Below are 22,953 nucleotides of genomic sequence, written 5' to 3' on the forward strand. Positions count from 1 at the left end.
CCATGAGCTACCACCATAAAGCCTGGCTGAATAACCAGACCCAGGGCAAACCATGCGCCCTGAAACAACTGATCAGCACCCTACCCACCCAAGACTCCCACCAACTGACAAAAGGCCAAATAACACAAAAAATAAACAAAGTCAAAGAGCAATACGTCTGTGACTGGAGGAACGAAATATCAAATTCCCAGAAACTTTCTATCTACCAATCACTGGGGAGAGAGTACAGACTGGCCCCATATCTGGAAAGGCTACAGAACCCCAAAGACAGACAGATCTTGAGTATGTACAGACTGAGTGCCCACAACTTGGAGATAGAACAGGGACGGCACAGACAGACCTACAGACCCAGAGAGAACAGACTGTGCCAGTGATGTGACCAGGAGGATGAGGCCCACTTCTTGCTACAGTGTAAAAGAAGAGAGGAAACTCCACTTCCTACTGGGAGAAGAGTCTCAGTCTCTCTCTCTGTGTCTCTCTCTCTGTGTCTCTCTCTCTCTGTGTGTCTCTCTCTCTCTGTGTGTCTCTCTCTCTCTGTGTGTCTCTCTCTCTCTGTGTGTCTCTCTCTCTCTCTGTGTGTCTCTCTCTCTCTGTGTGTCTCTCTCTCTCTGTGTGTCTCTCTCTCTCTGTGTGTCTCTCTCTCTCTGTGTGTCTCTCTCTCTCTGTGTGTCTCTCTCTGTGTCTCTCTCTCTGTGTCTCTCTTGGGTACAAGGTGAACGAGGTGCAAAAAAACTAGAAAATATGAATAAGAGAGTCCGAAAGCCGGCACAACACGTCAAATGGTCATAGCTGCCTGGGTGCAGAAAGCCCAAAAATTAGGTAACGTCACGCTTCTCTCTATAATATTACTGCTATATTGACTTGCACTGAGACTTTCCGCACATTGTGCCTTTTTTTTTTCAAAGTGCTCACAGGGACTAATTAACAGTACTTGATGTTCAAAGACTTTTATTGCCCTGCTACTATACGTACACTGTTGCAAATTAGTAACTACTCGCATTTGTGCAACCGTAACAGATTGTCCACGCTAGGTATTGCCTGCATAGAAGTTGACACTATTTTTTTTCTCTCTCTCTCTCTCTCTCTCTCTCTTTAAGTGGGTGGGTGTGTGTAAGTGCGTGTACACACAGGTATGGGACCTGTTATCCAGAATGCTCGGGACCTGGGGTTTTCCGGATAATGTATCTTTCCGTAATTTGGGTCTTCATATCTTAAGTCTACTAGAAATTCATTTAAACATTAAATAAACCCAATGGGCTGGTTTTGCTACCAATAAGGATTTATTGTATCTTAGTTGGGATCAAATACAAGCTACTGTTTTATTATTACAGAGAAAAAGGAAATCATTTTTAAAAATTTGGATAAAATGTTGTCTATGGGAGCCATTCCGTAATTTGGAGCTTTCTGGATATCGGGTCTCCGAGAGAGTGTGAGTGAGTGTGTGTGAGTGTGCGTGCATGCGTGAGTGCATGCGTGAGTGTGAGTGCATGCGTGAGTGTGAGTGCATGCGTGAGTGTGTGTAAATTAAAAGATAGATAAAGTGAAGGGAATATTTGACATTGGGTCTGCATGATTTGAGAAAGAACCCAATGCATAGCTTTTAGAGACTGGTAGCAGTTATATTTAGCATCTGCTTAGAGAGTGACACAGAGGCAAAGTTTATTTAATTTGAGTTTATATGTAACAGATGAGTTAAATAAGCTAAATAAGGCTTTCTGCGTGGAGATTCATTCCAAGCAAGGCACTGTCTGCAAGGTGTTTCTAGGATTCCCCCAACTTCTAAGATTTTCTTCCAAAACTCAAAACACACATGTATGTGACCTGGCTTCTGGTGAAACAAACCCTAAAGTGTGCCAGCTCCACTGGAGCATGGACAGATCAGACAGGAATCATGAGCAACAATCTAAGAATTGCTTCATAACAAGCTAGTGCAATTTAAGTATATCTCAGTAGTGCATTCGAGCACTTTATTAGGAAAGCTGCTGGCAACAGACCAAATTTTTGATGTTACTGGTCCTTTAAGAGGAATGTGAAAGTAATATTTATATAGATTATGAAAACAAATTATCTAGGTTTTTGCTCTGGTTTTTATAAAGGAGCATACAAAGAGGATGCCAAGGTTTGTCACACACAATATACATTTTATTAAGCGGCTGTAGTGCCTTTACATTCCAATCTGAAAATATTCCTGTTCTAGAAGATCACAAGGTGGAGCTCTAGCCTAAGGCTAACCAAAGAAACAAATGACAGGTCATCCAAAGGCTGACCAAATTCTTGGCAGCAAAAAACAAACATTGTTAAAAAGGTTGATAGGGGACAAATAATTAAGAAAGGGGGAATACAAAGGGGTTGTATTTAGCTTTATGTTTGACAGTTTACAAACAAGACATCAGCCTATATGAGTTTGTACCCTTTGCTACATAGTCGGCTGAATGTTGACATGAAAGGTAAAGCTGGCTGTGCATCAAGCTAAATAATTAGGCTATCAGTCTTTGCCATAGCAGTTCAACTTTTAAAGTGTAAAAATAAAAACTGGTTAAATAGATAGGCTGCACAGAATAAATAAATGTTTTTAATATAGTTAATTAGCCAAGAATGTAATGTATAAAGGCTGGAGTGACTGGATGTCTAACATAATAGCCAAAACACTACTTCCTGCTTTTCAGCTCTGTTAAGGTGGCCATACACGGAGAGATATGCTCGTTTGGCAATGTCGCCTGTGTATGGACACCTTTAGTCAGCCACTTGGGACATAACTGTCCAGTGAGTTTGCAATTGATTTAAAAGCAAACAGTTATATGCCCCACACCATCAAGTCACGGATTCGTTACTGCCTGGTAACCAACCAGTGGAAACCCAAGAGAGCTTCAAAGCAGTTCTGCTCTGTTAGACATCCACTCACTGCAGCCTTTATGCATTACATTTTTGGCTAAATATATTACAAAAAATTTTTTTTTTATTACGCACAGGCTATTTACCAAGTTTTTATTTTAATACTGAACAATTAAAGGGGACCAGTCAGCCAAAAAAAAAAAAATACTCAAAATCCTATTTTATCACATTAGTCAAGCAAAATGAACTTTAATTACACAATATAAATTATTTGAATCTTGTTTCCTTCAGTCTGGGAATTCATATAAATTATTTGAATCTTGTTTCCTTCAGTCTGGGAATTCATAATTATTGCAAGCAGGCAGGAGCAATTTTGTGGACACATCATTCACAATTAAACTGTGAAGAGAACTGGGTGGGAATGTGTGGAGAACAGTACCATCTAGTAAGTGCTAAATGGAAAGTGAAAGTAATTGTCTGCCGCGCCTCTATGCCTAAGGCATAGAGGAGGGGCAGACAATATTTGATTGACAGCTGAGATTTTTATATTAGCTCATCAACTATGAATGCTTTAATAAAAAATAGAAATTGTATTTCATGTTTAATTTGAAAAGGACTTATTATACAGATTTTCGTGTATGGGTGAGAGGTCCACTTTAAAATTCAGTCTTGTAAAATCTCCCTTTGTTGTGCATCAAGTCTATCATAACGAATCTGGACTACGTACAACCAGCTTAAATAACGATGAATAAAATGCCATTAGCCTTCTTTTTTTTTAATCAAAAATGGCAGCAAATATACAGTAGATTATAAGAACAGCTCACCCCTGAGTGCCAGAGGGTAGCATCTACCATGCTAAAGCTTACATTACAGAGTGAGTTGGCCTACAAATAGCAGGCAGATAACTTAAAAATTTTTTTTTCAATTTTGTGAGATGATATGGATCCTGAAATTTTTCTGGCCCTGCATGAACTGTACAGAGTCTTTGGTCCCACATACAAGGCCCTAGTCCCATTGTCCTACAACTTCTGCACTTCACAGTGGAGAATCATTTGTAGAGACACTAGCTACTTTAAGAACAGAACTGCAGGTATTGTACTGAAAAAACTATTTCTAAAAACATACTAACCCTTTCCTGAAGCGGAAGTTTATATCAGATGGCATTTGCAGCATTGTTCCAAAAGTTTGGAATGCCAGAAAAGAGAACGGAAAGGGGAAAACACTGGTTTCAGTAGCAATTCCAAAACTTTACAACCATTTGCTACTTGAGCAAGCAGAGCTGTAAAGTAGAGTAATAGCTTAAGGGTTAGTTCACACGAGGAGATTCGGGGAGATTTTGTCGCCTGGCGACTAATCGCCTCGTCTTCTGAGCGACAATCTCCCTGAACTGGGCGACTATGGAAAAGGCATCCGCCCGTGCTTTAGCGCAGGCAACTTTTCATTATAGCCTATGGGAAAACGCGCTGAGGCAGTTCGGGGAGATTGTCGCTCAGAAAACGAGGCGATTAGTCGCCAGGCGACAAAATCTCCCTAATTCTCCTCGTGTGAACTGACCCTTAACAGGGGAATAGAATAATAAGAGATAAATATGAAATGCAGTTACATTCATTACATTGCCTTAAAAAGGTAGAAGGCCCCTGTTCCATATAGCATACTATCTATAATCGTTTAAAAAAAAAGAAAACTTGCTGCAAAATCCAAGAGTGGAGGGGGAGCCCTGTTGCGAATTTTTCAGTGCATGCACAATATTCTATGAGCAACACCAATTGCATTTGATTGTGTAATGTAATGTGTGTGTGTGTTTGGTTAAAAAAAAAAAGTTAGTACTTTAGTGTTGGAAAAGTTAGTTACTTTTTGTCTTCCATTAACTGGAACAGGGGCAGATTTATCAAGGGTCAAATTGAAAATTCAAATTTTCAGTTTTTTTTTTTTTATGGTCACAATTTAATTTATCAGAGTTTGAAAGATTTGATTTTTTTAAATTAATTTTGATTGGTCGCATTTATGGGAGTTTTTAAAAACTGAATTACAAATTCGACCTATGATAAATGTGCCTCGGAATATCTGAGTGACTCTAATGACATGTTATAGTAGAAGAGGCGGCAAAAAAGCTGCTGTTGGTAACCACTAGCAGAAATTCAAAATTTCAGCTCATCTAGTGGAGTAAGCGCAATTGTGCTCTCTGCACTAGCAATGCACGCTTTGCCAGGAATAAATTAACAGTAGGATTTGGAAGCACTATGAAATTAAAGGTATGGTACCTGTTATCCAGAATGCTCAGGACCTGGGTTTTTACAGGTAACGGATCTTTTCCGTAATTTGGATCTTTGTACCTTAAGTCGACTAGAAAATTATGTAAATATTAAATAAAACCAATGGTTTTGCTTCCAATATAGATTAATTATATCTTAGTTTGGATCAAGTACAATGTACTGTTATTATTACAGAGAAAACGGAAATCATTTTCACAAATTTGGATTATTTGATTATAATGGAGCCTATCGAACATGGCCTTTCCATAATTTGGAGCTTTCTGGATTATGGGTTTCAGGATAACAGATCCCATACCTGTTTTAACATAGAAACCAACCAGATGTTTATATTGATCAGGTGAATGGTAAATCCTACCATTATTTTTTTTATATGGCTTTCTTTAATAGCTTCCTAAGCCGGACTTATCTTGCCATCTTTTTCCCCTCATTAACTTGAACATGTTAGGATTGGTCTGAGGTCTTTTTTTAAATAATGTATAAAAAAAATGAAAGGCCATTGTGCAGTGTACACCATTCCCCTTGCTTAAGGGCTAATTGGTTGAATACCCATGTATGGCTGGCTTTACAAAAGTTAGGGGGGGTGTTGCCAATCAAGCCCCTAGGATGTTACAGCTAGGCTCAATACAACTGCATTAAAATAATCACAGTGCTACCAAACACCCCCATCCAGTCTATTGCCATCAGTAGCCTATAACCAGCAAGGGATACAAACAGCTTTCTGTTCTCCAAACAGTGTTGGAAATGTTGGCTGCAGTCAAAAACTCCTCTCACACTCATCTCATCTGGCTGCAGCCATGGGGGGTCCACGCCAGTCTTTTAAAATCCCACTAGAAAAATAATTGGCGTAGATCCAGACAACAAATCAAGTTGTAACCCCTTTCTAATTTGGTACAGAGTCTTTGCAGGAAAAAATGCAGTGTGGGTACCTGATAAGGTGGCCATAGGTATTAAGATTTTTAAAAGATCTTTTTTGCTATCGTAACACCAAGTTGATCTTGAAATGATAGTTTAAGGGTAAGGTCACACTGAGCGTTTCGGGGAGATTTAGTCGCCTGGTGACTAATCGCCTCGTCTTTGCGGCGACCAATCTTTCCTTGCTTGTTTGAGAAAAAAAATATTGGAAAAATATTTAACATTCCCAAAGTATACCTTAAGCTGCAAAAGACATGAAAAAGATAGAAACATGATTTGGAAATTTCTGCCATACAACCCTGCCAAATTCATAATAACAAAACATACTGAAAACACCACTACTCATTTACAAGATAGCCAAAGAGGAAGACGTTTATACAGTACTCACACTTGAGGTTTTTCTTAAAGGGGTTGTTCACCTTCCAAAACTTTTTTTCAGTTCAGTTAGTTTTAAATAGTTCAGCAGAAATAAAGGTTTTTTTCCAATTACTTTCTATTTTCTATCTGACCGTTTTTCTAATATTGTAGTGTAAAGTGTCATTTTTCCCCTTCTAAAGCAGCTGGAAGGGGGGGGGTCACCGACCCTGTAAACGGTTATAAATTAATAAATTTAGTTGATACATTTGTTATCTTTGCCCCTGCTGAGAAGAATCCTTGGGTTTCATTAAAGGCAGTTAGAATTACTACAATAGCAGCAAATACTCCAGAGATGCTGCAGAGAAATGTATTAACTAAATGTAGCAACTTGTAACAGTTTAGAGTCTGCACCTGAATTACTGAGCTGCCAGACTGAAACACTGAACTTTAAACTTAGATTTTGGAAAAACGGTAAAAAAGATAAAATGGAAAGTAATTGAAAAACGTCTATTTCCGGTGAATAATCTGAAAACAGTGTTTTGAAGGTGAACAACCCCTTTAAAGAAACCGTAATATAAAAAAAAAAAAAAAAAAAAAGTGTTGCCCTGCACTGGTAACACTGCTGTGTTTGCTTCAGAAACACAACTATATTTATATAAACAAGCTGCTGTTTAGTAATGGGGGCAGTCATTCAAAACACATCAGTTTTACCAGTGCAATGAAACAGTACATAATATTTTCATTACTTTAAAGGAATAGTTGAGTGTGAAAATAAAAACTGAGTAAATAGATTCCTAATAAATGTCTAATAAAACAGCCAGAATCCAACTTCCTGCTTTTCAGCTCTATAACTCAGTTAGTCAGCGACTTGAAGGGGGGGCACATGGTACATTTCTGTTCAGTGAGTTTGTAATTGATCTACAGCATTCAGCTCAGATTCAAAAGCAACAGATATGACCCATGTCAAGTCTCTGATTGGTTACTGCCAGGGTAATCAGTCAGTGTAAACCAAGAGAGTTGAAAAGCAGGAAGTATTGTTCTGACTGACATGTTATACATCAAATCACTCAAGCCTTTATACATTATATTTTTGGCTAACTAACCATATTAGAAAGATTTTTTATTTTGCACGGCCTATTTACACAGTTTTTAATTTTTACACTGAACAATTCCTTTAAAACACTAATTTTTTGGTGTTACTGTTCCTTTAAGAAACTTAAATCTCCCATTTATCCCACACAGTGGGACAAAAAAAACCATATGAACTTGGGCAACATTAAAGTCAAATGATGTATTTAGAGAGTAGCAGTAGATCGCAGTCATGACACCACATTAGCTCTGTGACACACATATCCTGCCCAAAGATTAAAGCCGCCTGTAATGTTTTCCAATTATTTTCAGTTAAATGAATGGATTGTCTGACAACACCACTTAAAAAATAGAACAGCTAACCCTTGCATTTTTCAAAGAGGTCCTGGGCATAATGCTACGTTTTTATCCCTGGCACAATTGAGAAGAATTCCATGTGCCATAGCCCCCATGGTGCCATATCTGTCTGGTGGCATTCCAGCTGAACACCACAGTTGTACATTAGCAACTTATTTCTGGATTATATGCAGGAGTTGTAGTACAAACTGAAATATGCTCCATAGGCAGTTAACATTCTCATGATCATTAAAGGAGAAGTAAAGTTTACCTAAAAAATTAGCACAAAGTGTTGTACATTATGTTTTGGGCTTCTGTACCAGCCCAAGACAACCACAGCCCTTTAGCAGTAAAGATCTGTACTTCCATAGTTGCCCCAATAACTCCCCATCTTCTTTTCTGGCGATTTACTGCACATGCTCTGTTCTGGCTTAGGGACCCACTACATAGAGAACACATAGAATATACATATTAATATATAAGGCTGATTAGTAATTAATACAGATAATTACTATATGGCAGCACAGTGCAATTAGCATCAGAATGTAATAATCAGCACTGTAGCATCAGCTTATATTACAGACAAACATCATTTTCTACTTGATAATTTGCGACAACCCCTAAGATTAGTTTCTAAACAGCTGCTCAGAGCCCACTGAGAATGGAGTGTCACAGACACTTTCCAAGATGGAGAAAATGCCTATTTTGGAGGTTATTACGACACCATGATACATTAAACCAAAGAGTTTTAAAAAATAGTGTAGAAAGTGGTGCAAGTATATTACATGTTTAATATTGTTAAAAATATCTAGGTTCTAACATTTTTAACAAAAGTGCTATGTCTTGTGCTAGCTTTTCCTACATAGATCAACATTTCATGAGTCCACGTGTTTGGTTTTAGTTTTAGAGTTTTATAAATTGGCACCCATTATCCGGAAAGCTCAGAATGATGGCAAGGCCATCTGCCACAGGCTAAATTTTAGTCAAATAATTAAAATTTTATAAAAACGATTTTTTGGCTTTGGCTCTGTAGTAATAAAACAATACTGTTAACTTGATCCCAACTGAGATATAATTAATCCGATTGGAGGCAAAACAACCCTATTGGATGAATGTTAAATTATTTTTAAAGTAGACGTAAGGTATGGAGATCCAATATGTTTGTAAAGGTTCTCATTTATCCAGGTCATGGTATATCAATGTTTGAGATCACAATAAAAGCACTTTAATTTAAGCACGTTTGCAAATGTGTGTGCCATCGTATTTTTCTAACGTATGGATATTGGAACCCAGTCGAGCAGCAAGATTTCTGGATAGAGCACCACAGCGATACAGCCGCAGTCTTTTGAACTATTGTATGTTACAGTATATCAATAGTAATAAGTCAAATCAACTGGACTTGCTGGGGATTTTTTTTTTTTTTCGGGGAGATAGTCGCGCAAAAGACGTGGTGATAAGTCGCCAGGCGACAAAATCTCCCCGAATCTCCTCGTCTGGCCTTACCCTAAATGGAGGTAATTTGTTGATTGCATTAGCATGATTCGTGCTATGAGCAGTTATTAAAACGAGCTAGGGAGAGGTGCCAAAACAGTATTGTACATGGTAGACCATAGATGTTGCGCTTCCCCTCCTCTATGGAGATCCAAACTATGTAAAGATCCCTTATCCGAAAAATCTCAAGAAACAATCATTCTATATAAGGGCACATGCGGATTTTCAAGCATGACAAAGGGGATCACCCCGAAACGTTGCATCACGCAAATAAGACATAGCAAGGGTTGTCCCTGCTTGCAACAAAGACCTGTGTGCTGGTTGAATTTATGTACTCTGAAGAAATACAGGGAGGACATACAAACTCTTTGCAGGTAGTGCTCTTGCTCAAGATCCAAAAACTGCAAGGCAGCACTGCTACCCACAGAGCCACTGCGTTGACACCTCTCCCCCATCAATGCATGCATTTCCCAGATTTTAAAGGAACAGTTCAGTGTAAAAATAAAAACTGGGTAAATGGATAGGCTGTGCAAAATAACAGAACATTACTTCCTGATTTTCAGCTCTCTAACGCTGAGTTAGTCAGCGACTTGAAGGGAGGCCATATGGGACATAAATATTCAATGAGTTTGCAATTGATCCTTAGCATGCAGATCAGATTCAAAAGCAACAGTTATAATCCTTGTTCCCCCACTCAAGTCACTGATTGATTACTGCCAAGTAACCAGTTAGTGGAAACCAAGAGAGCTGCAAAGCAGTATGTAGTGTTCTGGCTATTATGTTAGACCTCCAGTCTTTATACATTACATTTTTGGTTAACTATAGTAGAAATTATTTCCTATTTACCCAGTTTTTATTTTTACACTGAACAATTACTTTAAGTTGGTGTTTCTCACATTTTACATTATACATTAGCCCACTTTCCTTAAAACCAAATATAATACACAAAAGCCATGAATAACCTGTAAATTATATCCTTATAAACGGTGAGTTCTGATGTCATCAGTTATAAACGGTGAGTTCTGATGTCATTTCTGTCACATGACTCATTGAAATTTGTGTATTATAATAAATAAAGTACCCCCAGTTGTAAAATATGAGGATATTAGAAGTTACCTTGGAGTTCCATGACCTGTATAAAAACACTCGGCCTTCGGCCTCGTGTTTTTATATGGTCATGAAACTCCTCGGTAACTTATAATATCCCTATATTTTACAAAAGGGGGTACTTTATTCACTATCTATTAGCCCCTCTAAAAGTTTATTTTTGCATTATCTGCCAAGCTGTTTGCATTCATTGGGGACATTGGGGCAGAATATGTAACTTTTTTTGTAGTAACCTTGATTGTTGCATAGAAGAAAATGTGCTAAAAATGTTGCACTGTACTTGTCATTCACCCACAGTAAAATACAGTGACAATGGCTTCATGCTTTGGTTGATTCGGTTAACTACACGGTTTCTATTTTTTTTTAGTCAGCAAATGCCATGATTAAAGGATCAGTAACATCAAAAACTGAAAAGTAATGTATTTTAATATAATGTAATGTTTTATGCATAAGAAATATCTATAGTTTATATAACTAAGCCATTTATGGCTCTCTAAAGGACTCTAGAAACAATAAAATTGATCATTATCTTCTAGAGATTGTGTCGTTGTTTACACAACTGGTAAATCACCAGTTGACTGTTACTGCAATGAGGCGCATTATAATCAAATAAAGTAGTAAAAGAACAGATCAGCCGATGTTCTGCCCCTGACAGCAATCGTACAAAAGTTATGTCCGACAAATCTAGTGACAGTCTCCCACTGAAAAACGTACGATCGCCAATACATGCAGAGAAATTATCCGCAGCCGACAAATCTTTTAACCTGTCCGATCAACCAAACGACCCATTCTCCACCGGACGAAAAATGGCGGGACTTTCCACACACTCTCGATTCGTACGATCTGATCTTTGCGTCTATGGCCAGCTTAACACATCCTACAAAAAATGTGCAGTGCCTCAGTTGTTACCTGGAACACTACTGAAATCATAGCATACAATAAACAATACCTGAAAAATCTATGGTGTAACGGTTATCCACTACTTCACCTGTGACTTATAGCTTTTTTCAGTGTCTACCATTGCTACACAGCAGCTTGTTTTATGAACTACATTAGTGAAGCAAACAGCAGTTTTACCAGTGCAGGTCAACAGTACATCATGCCATAGTCACTTCAAAACAAACATTAAAATACACACCATACTGGAACATGGAGCCCAGAGCCAACCACACAAATTTCAGCATTTCAGGGGGTGGGAAACAAGAACTGGGTCAAATCAGTAAATTGTCATCAACTGTTTAAAGAGCATTAATCTTTTAAAAACCCTTTGACCCTGCACTCTGGAAGGGGGGGGGATAGCATTTTATCAAGCACTCTAGCCCCTGCACTGGGACGATAACTGTACAGATGGCAAGGTTGAGGCCTATGTATGGGCATAATGAGCAACACCACCAGTTTGCTCATTATGCACATACATGCAGTATAGGATTATGAGGATCGTGCTACGTCATGCACGTAACTATATGTAAATCCTCCAAAATAAATGCGCACTCTACATTCGCGTGAGTGACTCATTTGAATGAGAAGTCATAAAACACTTGGATATAGTCTATTTTTTTTTTTTTTTTTACACAAGCGAGAGGTTCGGGCATGGGCACCCAAACCTTTTGTATGACTGGGTGAGCGCAACTTTATTTTAAGGGCGCACGATAACCAACCACATGAATGTGATTTATAGCAACTGAAAATTTGAGATTAGGGTTGAAACATCCTTGTACGGCGTATGTATTAAGTGATTACGTAACTATAGGTGCCTTTTAAATTTGAGTTTTCAACTTCTTACGCCAAAATAGACATTTGATTTTTGATCTTATAAGTAACCAGGGGCCTATTGAGGCCCATCAGACAAGAACCACATTGACGCGCCAAAGTGATCCTCATCTGAGTGGATTTTCAGATCTGCTCACCAGGCCTATCACTGGACCCAATAAGTTGCTAAATTTATCTGGAATTTGCTTGTGTGTGGTCAAAAGCACTCAACCTATTGCCTCCTAACCATATGAAGACGTTAACACTGAATCTACTCTTGTGAAATGTCTGTAGATGTAAAGCTTTTTTAAAGTGCTGCGGGATATGATGGTGCTGTACAAGTAATAATTTGCTCGAGAACAACCCTTGATTTTTCTTTATTTTTTGCAAAACGTTTAAGCTAGGTCCAATCTACTCACTACATGCTTTTGCAACATTCTATTATTGTTCCCTGATCCAAGTACCCTCCACTTAAACTGATGACATGAAAAAAACAAAAAAAACAAAGCTAATTGTGATAGTATAGTTTAGATTTCAAGGTTAAAAAATTCCATAAATTATAGGTTTACTCATGAAAACAATAGATTTTTGAAAATATTTTTTATGAATTCTAAATGGGTAGATATTAGTGAAGGGTGAATTTATTCGTCTGGTGCAAATTAGCGGCGAAACGCCCGCGAAAATTCGCTGGCGTCAAAAAAAAAAAACCCCAAAGAAACGGTCACCGGCGTTTTTGACAAATTTGCCCATCACTAGTAGATATTTAGTCCAAATTACAAAGTTTTGCTAACGTTTCTGTCTTTTTTGACACAAAAATGTCATGGATTTACTGGACATTTTGATGCCCAATATGCGTATATTACCAAAGTTTGGGGCACTGGAAGACCCAAAACGACACAAGTGCATATAAATTCTCAGTCACCAATGTTTTAACACGCTGACATCATTTCATTCAAATAGTCTCAAATTGCACTAGATGGCTTTTTACATTCACCATTGCCCTAGATTAGTTTCTAAATACACAATAGCCACGGAGCACAATATCTAATAGGACTGGGTACGCTGCTATAAAAATACATCAATGTATAAAATCAGCACTGAGGACATTAGAATGAGGGAGCAAAATGTGGTTTCTTATGCGCTCCTAAAAATGCAATAAAATAACCCAAATTAACATCATAAATGAAGATAAAGTATAATCACAATTCTAGCAACACTGGGCAATTATATTTTTAAAGGAAAATCAAACCAAAAACAAAACTATATAGGCATGAGATACCATGGAAAGTTCTAAATGACAGAAAGGCCATCTCCCATACAGTCCATGTTAAGCAAATCAATTCTAATTTTTAAGAATGATTTCCCATTTCTCTGCAATAATAAAACAGTACCTTGCACTTGATCCTAACCAAGGTTCAGTAAATGTTTGGATCTCTATACCATTTCTAAAAATTCTCCAAACTATGTAAGGATCAAAGATCTGGATCCATAGCTGGATCCAGATACATGTAGGCATAATAAAATCTCAACGATCAATAGATGAAAAAAAATAATTGATTACACATCTTAAAATAATTAAAGTATCATAACTAGCTGATCAGGTATTTTACCAAACAGGTTTAGGCACAAAACATGGCACAAAAGTGTTGAAAAGAACATTTAAAAAACAGGGGGAAAAAAAAGTGCACACATCTGTGTGTGTTTCTGTACACATACACTGGATATTAATCAGGCACTGGCAGCAGGAGATCCCCAAACAGCAAACATATGGTTGTCTGCTATTTGGTATACCGTATATACCTGTGTATAAGCCGAGTTTTTCAGCATCCAAAATGTGCTAAAAAAGTCTACCTCGGCTTATACTCGGGTCAGCGGTAACCGACCCGAGCAGCTGAGATTGCAGTCACTTTTAATCATTCCTATACCAACAGAACACTTGGGGAGAGACTGCAATATCCCACAATGCCCTCTGTTAGTTATATGAAAGAATAACAGTGCGCCATCTGTTGGTTGTGTGAAAGAATAACAGTGACTGCAATATCACACAGCGCCATCTGTTGGTTGTATGAAAGAATAACAGTGACTGCAATATCACACAGTGCCATCTGTTGGTTGTATGAAAGATTAACAGTGACTGCAATATCACACAGCGCCCTCTGTTGGTTATATGAAAGAATAACAGTGACTGCAATATCACACAGCGCCCTCTGTTGGTTATACGAAAAATTAACAGTGATGGCAATATCAAACAGCACCCTCTGCACATGGTAGTGGGACAATGCACACAGTAATCCGTTTTGGCAATTCACCATTCAACTTTGCAAAGAAGTCCGGTTGATCGCTGGGGGGATCGCTTTGGCAGAATGTGCGCTGCCTGGAGACAGGGCTGTAGTTGTGTCTAGGCTTATACTAGAGTCAATAAGTTTTCCCAGTTTTCGTAGGTAAAATTAGGTACCTCGGCTTATACTCGGGTCGGCTTATACTCGAGTATATACGGTATCTGTTGGGATAATCAGGTTCCAGAAGCTATGTCACATTGCTTACGCTTACTGCCCATGTGACGGTCATCCTAAAATATGGATTAGTTGCAGAAAACATATTTTACATTACTGGTACATCAAGCCTTTGCTGGTCAACAGCTAGAATCTACGTACCTAGTTGGCAAAGGATTAACTTTGTTATAAAATGTCTGATATATTATCATACCTGTGTAACCAACACCCCACATTAATGTTTGAGTTTAATGTTTAATGTAATTTTGTTTTTGAATATCTCTTAATATAACCAAATCTGCAAAGAAAACAGCTAAAACAATGCAGATTACATAAGTAATGCTTTTAGAAGGCAGAGGAAGCACAGGCTTTGCACTTTTCTTTTGTTGCTACATGAAGACATTTATCCCTTTTCACTGAAGAGAAAAGAAGCTGAATATAATAAAGCAAAGAAGTGAGAACACACATTGAGCTCCAGTGGATGCACTCAGTACGCACATCAGTTAAAGACTACCACTGAGAAGCAAGGGGAGGGAGGAAGAAAACAACAACACCTGTTTATTCAGGGTTCCTTCATTTTTAGTAAAATCCATATCATAGATTTTTATTTATTTATTTTTTACAAAGAGCTTTATAAACATATTTATAACTTGAGATGCCAAACTACTTCCCTTTAAGCGATACCAACACGTTCCTATAAAAATCATAGGAACATGTCCATATCAAGGAGGTGATATACCCCGAATATTTTCCTCTAAAAGCCCCCCCCCCAAAAGCCGCCCCAAGCCCCGTGAACCTTCATTAAACAGAACCTTCAACACTACTAATGGATCTTCACTGGGCTTGCGTGATCATTCCATAGGCAAATTACAAATGAAAACAGGACTCCAGCAAATGCTCATGAAATTATCCATATGCAGCCATAAATTTATGGACAGTCTCCATTCTAAACTTGTTCCCATATTCCTTAAAATAAATAGCCTCATTGGATTATGATTTTGATAATAGACTGTGTTAACACATCCGACATACAGTAATCATAACCATGGTATAGTGAGCTATATGGACAATGCAAGACAGGACACATTGTAAATTGGAAAGTATACAAAAAATTTGAACCTTTGTTTTTGGCACAGTGAGTCAAGATTGTTGCTTCAATAACAGGAATTTAGGTTTTATTACTTAATTGCCATTCATGTAATTCTGCTTATAATGAACTGCACTAATACTACACACACTAAATCTGTCATACATTGGGTGCATGTCTTGTATTCACATAAAAAGCACTGCAAAGTAGTTTTCCCAATACTACAAAAATAACCACAATGTCACTGGTTAGACAAGTAGGCAGGTCTGCACACTGCATTACCAGTCAAATAGACCACATAACCAAGTTTAGAATACAAATAAATACACATACAACCATGCTAAAAACAGGGCCTGGCAATACAATGGAACCACACTTTGGCATGATTACAATTGTACAGTGGCATGTACCCTTTAAGCATCTCCTGAAACGTGTGACTGCACCAGTGGATCAAACTTTGTGCTTTGCTTGCTTTCCAGACACAGATTGTTCTGATTTAAAGGGGACCTATCTCAAAAATGAAAATTTTATAAAAGCTTCAACATACTGAAATAAGATGTTTTCTAAAGACAATCAATTAAAAATTCTGCATTCCTTCTGAAAATCAAGTTTATCTTCACTTTTCCTCTCAGCATCAGTTTCTCTTCATTCTTCTTCATTTAGGAGATCATTGTCATACTTGTCAGTTAGATCCAATATATTTTATACAGTTAGGTGCATAAATATTTGGACAGAGACAACTTTCTAATTTTTTTCTAATTTTGGTTCTGTACATTACCACAATGAATTTTAAATGAAACAACTCAGATGCAGACTTTCAACTTTCAGTGGGTTGAACAAAAAGTTGAACAAACCACTGAATTAAAGCTAAAAGTCTGTAGTTCAACTGTATCTGAGTTGTTTTATTTAAAATACATTGTGGTAAAGTACTAGGGATGCACCAAATCCACTATTTTGGATTTGGCCGAACCTCTGAATCCTTTGCGAAAGATTCGGGCAAATACAAACTAAACCCGAATCCTAATTTGCATATGCAAATAGGGGTGGGAAGGGGAAACGTTCACTTCCTTGTTTTGTGACAAAAAGGCATCTGATTTCGATCCCCCTAATTTGCATATGCAAATTAGGATTCGGTTCAGCCATGCAGAAGAATTTGGCCGAATACTGCCGAATACTGCTGAAAAAGGCTGAATACTGGCCGAATCCCGAACCGAATCCTGGATTCAGTGCATCCCTATAAAGTACAGAACCAAAAATTAGGTTACACTTGAGAAAGGGTACCGCTCTGGGCCCAAAACACGTTGTGTCAGCAAGTCTGAAATAAAACCTCACTTCAGCAGTAATCTGCTTTGTCGAGTGCTCTCCTTTCTACAAAGGCGAACGGTACTCCTTTAAAGGATTGATGCACTTGGTCAATACACAGCAAAGGTAGCGCGCTGGAAGATAAGCCCAGTTTTTGAAAATTAGAAAAAAAGTTGTCTCTGTCCAAAGATTTATGGACCCAACTGTAGATGGGCTCCTTTTGCCTAGAAGATGTATTAGAGCTCACTCTAATAAAATCACCAGCTATTGTGTCTCTCTCTACATGGAGGATTTGTGTTAGATTTTGTTTGTACTGGAATCAATGATTTGAGTGAGCTCTAATACATCTGCTAGAAAAGGGAGCCTTCCCCATAAGATATTTTGGATCTAACTGTCAATGAATATCTGACACCCGACTGCTGCAAGAAGACAGAATGATGAGAAACAGATGCCAAGAGAGAGGAATACTGAACAAAAACTTGATTATTTCAGTAACAATGCAGAATATTAAATTGATTGTATTTATGAAGTTTCTCATTTCAGTATGATAAAGCTTATATTAAAATTTAATTTTCGCAAGTTCCCCTTTAAAAAACAGTTAGACAAAAAATGAAATTGTTGTAATGGAATGACAATATTATGTAGTAGTGCCCTGTATTGGTAAAACTGGTGTGTTTGCTTCAGACCCTCTACAATAGTTTATATAAACAAGCTGCTGTGTAGCCCTGGGCAGCCGTTCAAGCAGAGGATACACAGTAGATAACAGATACGTTATGAAAAAATTGTATGCTACAGAGCTAATATGTTATCCTGTGCCTTTTCTCCATTTTCAGCTTTAAGCGTCTGCCCCCATGGCTACACAGAAGCAGGTTTATAAACTATGGTAGAGTATCTGAAGCAATTACGCCAGTTGTACCAGTGTATTATATTTTCATTACTTCAAAACACTTATTTTTTGGTGTTACTGTTCCTTTAAGATAGGCCCAGTTTCAGTGCATGGATATGGTGTGTGTGGTGTGTGTGTATGGTGTGTGTGTGTATGGTGTGTAATGTCCTGCTCTGAATGCATGTACAAAACACTAGTTGGTATAAGCCCTAAGCATGCAAAAAGATTGAGTTGATTCATTTTATTGTATTAGAAAACGAACAGAAAGAAAGGGAAAATGTTGAGACAAAATGCATCTTCAGCAGACATTTTTCACAAATAGGTTTCATTTTTTTAAGTTTAAGATATCCTTTGAAATATTTTATTTGTTTTTCACAATAAACCATAAAAATCAATATGATAACAAATAGTATGCAAAATAAGAAGATTAATACAATGACATATTAAACAGAATGTATAATTTACAATGAAGTAATATGTAAAATAAAATAGAAATTAACAAGAACTATCACTAATTAAGCCAGTGGATGCATAGACAACTCAAAAGAAAAAGAAGAAAGAAAAAGACCATTGTCTTGGGAATGTCAGAAAACCCCCCCTATGAACATTTTACAATTGAATAAACTGAGATATTTGACTTCTAGTATTGGAGTTAAAGAACTCAAAGTAAGGAGACCATATAAGTCTAAATGATTCTTTGGAAGTTTAAGATATAAACTTGAAATGATTTTTGCTAACACAACTCTGCCATACTGTTTGCGAGATATACACAACACATTACTGACTCATACTGAAATCAACTAGCAAAATTTGTCAGTGACTCAAAGTATGAGTTCTTTGCAACTTGCAAAGAAAAAAAAAAAAAACAAGTTGAACTGATAAATCATGAAGCAGTACAAAAAAATAAAAACAATTTAGGAAAAAAATCAAACCTAATTTGAATATTCACCACATAAAACCTGCCAAGTTCATGTACATGTCAATGGCAGAGGTCCGTTGAGCCATTTGGAGATGTTAATAGCCTTCCTGACATTTGAGGGTTTTTTTTTTTTTTTTCGGGAGAAAAACTAGATTCATACGAATCAAATACAATTTAGATTTTCAGGTTAGAACCATTCAATCGAATATTAGACATTAGATTTTTCTCTTAACCTCCCAGTTGAATTGCGAGTATATTTGAGTTAAAAAATTCACATTAATTCGAAATTTGACCTTTGATAAATGGGCCTCTATTTGATCCTTTGATTGACCAGATAACCACAAGGGGATAGTTACCCAACTTGAACCGCCATTGCTAATTAAGTGTAGTCTACCCAAAAAAACGTGCACCATGCGTATTATACAGGCCTGGGTGTGCGCGTGAACACTTCCTTTGGTTCTCCTTACTTACCGTACATGGCCAATTATGGTCTTGACCCAACAACATTTTCAAAAGGATACAAAATTAAAGCTGGACATACACTGGGTTATTGTAACTACTGACTGATTTGACATCTTACTATTGTGAAGTAAAACTATGGTTTAATGGTTCACAAGTCATAATTCCCGATCTGATTTTACAGAATGAAAAAAAATCATGATAGTCTCTCTGCTTGCCGAGACCAGATCTCCATCGCCCCCAAGCTCACTGTGTAAAGCAACCAATGCCTCAATTTTTTCCACTGTAAAGTCTTAGATTTTGAAACTTGGAAGTCTGTCTGCTTTCCAATACTCTGTGCACCACCTACTACTGAAAGTAGAGGTACTTCATGTGCCAGCATATTCCCAAAATCAGGTCTGTCCAACTGGAGGCCCGTGGGACAGATGTGGCGGTCCAAAGGATTTTTACAGTAAGCTGAAAAGCACTGACCGAAACAATACATGTGAAAGTTTTAAAAACACAAAATTCGAATAATGTCACACACTACAGAAAGTCCAGTACATGAAATTCCACATCCCAATATTATGGCTAAACAAATTAATTTCAGAAGCAATATCCAAAATATCCCACTAATTCTGGAATCAAGCTTCTGCAAGTGAGGAAAAGTAACCGTTTACTATGCAAAAGACAAGACAACAAATTAGACGTTTAGAGTTAAAGGGCATATGGGTAAAAATGTTATCCCAAACCAAAGTTATAGGCTAATAGAGCCTGCATTCTGGTTGGGGATAACAGTTTTTTTTGTTTTTTTAAAAATGCCCCCCGCCAGCCCTACGATACCAGGAGCAAGCAGCCATGTCCGGTCATTTGCACCTATGACTAAGTCCCGGAGGGTACGAAACGCGTAAGGTGGACCATGTGGGGTCAGGATGTATCTAATTTTTTAATGTAATCTTGAATAAACATTTTGTTTTTACTAATGAAAAGCCTTGGGACATAAAAGGTTATATAGCTATAACCTTTTGTATGCTGATTGCCTGGGAACTGGGGCAAGTCCCTCTGGTTTGACTGAAGATATACAGAGATCAAGCGTGGATTCCCGACACAATATTGTTATACGGTCATTCGCATGCACATGATGAAAATGTGCCCTGAATTGCTTGTTATGCGCATGCGAGTGACACAACATGGCTGCTTGCACGAGGGTAGGGTATCGATGCGAGGGGCTTTTTTTTTTTTTCTTAAAAACTACGGTTATCCCCAACCAAAATGTGGCCTCTATTAGCCCGCACCTTTGGTTGGGGATAACATTTTTACCCAACAGGTGCCCTTAAATTTGCAATGCAAGCCAACAGCCAAATTTTTTTCATAATAAACTATAGATTTGATAAAAATGTTGAGATCCTGCCTCTGCAATGCCCTGCAAAATATATAATCCTGAGCAACTGATCAGAGATTGTTCACTTAATTTAGATCATCCACATATTGTACCCCAATTCTGTTGAAAACAGATATATCAAGCACAGCTTTACACATAACAGTTTCATGTACAAAATACAATGACCAGACATATTCCAAATACAAATCCAGTCTACTCAATAGAGAAGGACAGCAAACAAATATGGATTTAATAACACTCCCAGGGCATCCTATTGGGAATTCCCAAGTATCTATTTCTGAACGGTTTACACCGAGTGCCTTTCATCATTTAATAAGTACACATAAGCCATACTACTATATGGATGAAACAAAAGTCCCAAAAATAATCTAAAAGCAGAGCTATGTATGGGATTCGTTATCTGGAAACCGGTTATTCAGAAAGCTCAGAATTATGGAAAAACCGTCTCCCATAGACTCCATTATAATCAAATAATTCAAATTTTTAAAAATGATTTCCCTTTTCTCTGTAATAATAAAACAGTTGCTTGTACTTGATCCAAATAAAGATATAATGAATCCTTATTGGAAGCAAAATAAGCCTATTGGGTTTATTTAATGTTTACATGATTTTTTAGACTTAAAGGGGAAGGAAACCTAGTTGGCACAAAAACCCTCCCCCCCCTCCCGTGTGTTGCCCATCCTCCCTCCTCGCCTACCCGTCCAGCTGGGCAAATGCCCCTAACTTGTTACTTACCCTTCTGCGCAGGTCCAGTCCAGGGAGTTCACAGACGACATCTTCTTCCACGCGATCTTCTTCCTGCTTTGACTGATTTCGCCGGTACGATCTACTGCGCATGCGCCAAAAGTACATCGTGACTTTTGGCGCATGCGCAGTAGATCCGTACTGGCGAAATGCTCCTACTACACATGCGCCAAAACGCTGTTCAAAGCAGGAAGAAGATCGCGTGGAAGAAGATGTTGTCTGTGAACTCCCTGGACTGGACCTGCGCAGAAGGGTAAGTAACAAGTTAGGGGCATTTGCCCCAGCGGGACGGGTAGGCCAGGGGGGGAGGAGGGAGGGTGGGCAACACACGGGAGGGGGGAGGGTTTTTGCGCCAACTAGGTTTCCTTCCCCTTTAAGACATGAAGATCCAAATAACAAAGACCACTTATCCGGAAAACCCCAGGTACCGAGCATTCTGGACAACAGATCCTATACCTGTAGTGTACAAGAAAATTGTGTGGAGTATTTTACCATGTTGAAATTTCATGGTTATTTCAGAATACATGGTTAAAACACGTGATTTGATGGCCTAAATATTAACAGTATCCATGTGTGGCTTTTTTTAGCAGCATATCAAATAAAATCTGGTAGTTAGTATGGAGTCTAGTTTTGGCTAAAATTTAAGCTGAAAAAAAAAAAAAAAAAAAATGTATATATATCTGAAAGCCAGCACAACACGTCAAATAGTCATCGCTGCCTGGGTGCAAAAAGCCCAAAAATTAAGTAGAAGGATGAAGAAGCTCGCACTCACAGGTCTTATCAAATCAAAAATGGTGTTTATTCAGTAATTCAGTAATTACTGAATAAACACCGTTTTTGATTTGATAAGACCTGTGAGTGCAAGCTTCTTCATCATCTATATATCTATATATATATATATTCCAAAAATGGATTTTAAAATGAAGTAGGTTATTTTTTTTTCCCCCAGTAACAATGCAGTATTCAAATTGTAACAATATTATACATAGATACATTGTGTAAGAGCCTTAGACCCCCCCCCCCTCCACAACTCTGCATGTAGCACAGAGAACAGGATACATTCGTTACTGGTATTTCTCCAATGCTGCTGATACATGTATTAACGAACGTATTAAGCAAAACTTTCTGTTTAGGAAGTCAGAAGCCAGTTTTACACCGCGTATAAACTATACCTTCGATGATGTGAACTACCCCTTCAATATTACTGGGTATTTAGCTCAACCTGCAATGGCTCTTAATGATTGACTGGATGCATTACATAAATGGACAGCTCCAACAATATCCTTTCTGGCAAAGAAAAAGATGTACACCAGGGTTTGTATACCAAAAGTTAAAATTCCATATTTATTGGTTTACATTAAAATCAGACGATTTTTCTTTTTAATGTAAACCAATAAATATGGAATTTTAACTTTTGGTATACAAGCCCTGGCGTGCATCTTTTTCTTTGCTATCTGGATAATTTTGCCAGTGAAGATAGCACCCAGGTAATGGTCTCAGATAGAGAGAGAGACACAGAGAGAGAGAGAGAGAGAGA

The 22,953-nt window shown here is 37.8% G+C and overlaps 1 protein-coding gene across 1 annotated transcript in view; it reads right to left on the bottom strand.

Annotated features, from left to right (window-relative positions):
* stag2.S (stromal antigen 2 S homeolog) overlaps positions 1–22,953 on the bottom strand; it is a gene marked incomplete in the record, with an annotated part of 131,364 nt that overhangs the window by 92,877 nt on the left and 15,534 nt on the right. The window contains 3 exon segments of the mRNA NM_001094828.1: positions 207–213; positions 2,720–2,731; positions 11,078–11,091.

Source organism: Xenopus laevis, chromosome 8S (assembly GCF_017654675.1).
Source record: "Xenopus laevis strain J_2021 chromosome 8S, Xenopus_laevis_v10.1, whole genome shotgun sequence".
Taxonomy (NCBI): domain Eukaryota; kingdom Metazoa; phylum Chordata; class Amphibia; order Anura; family Pipidae; genus Xenopus; species Xenopus laevis.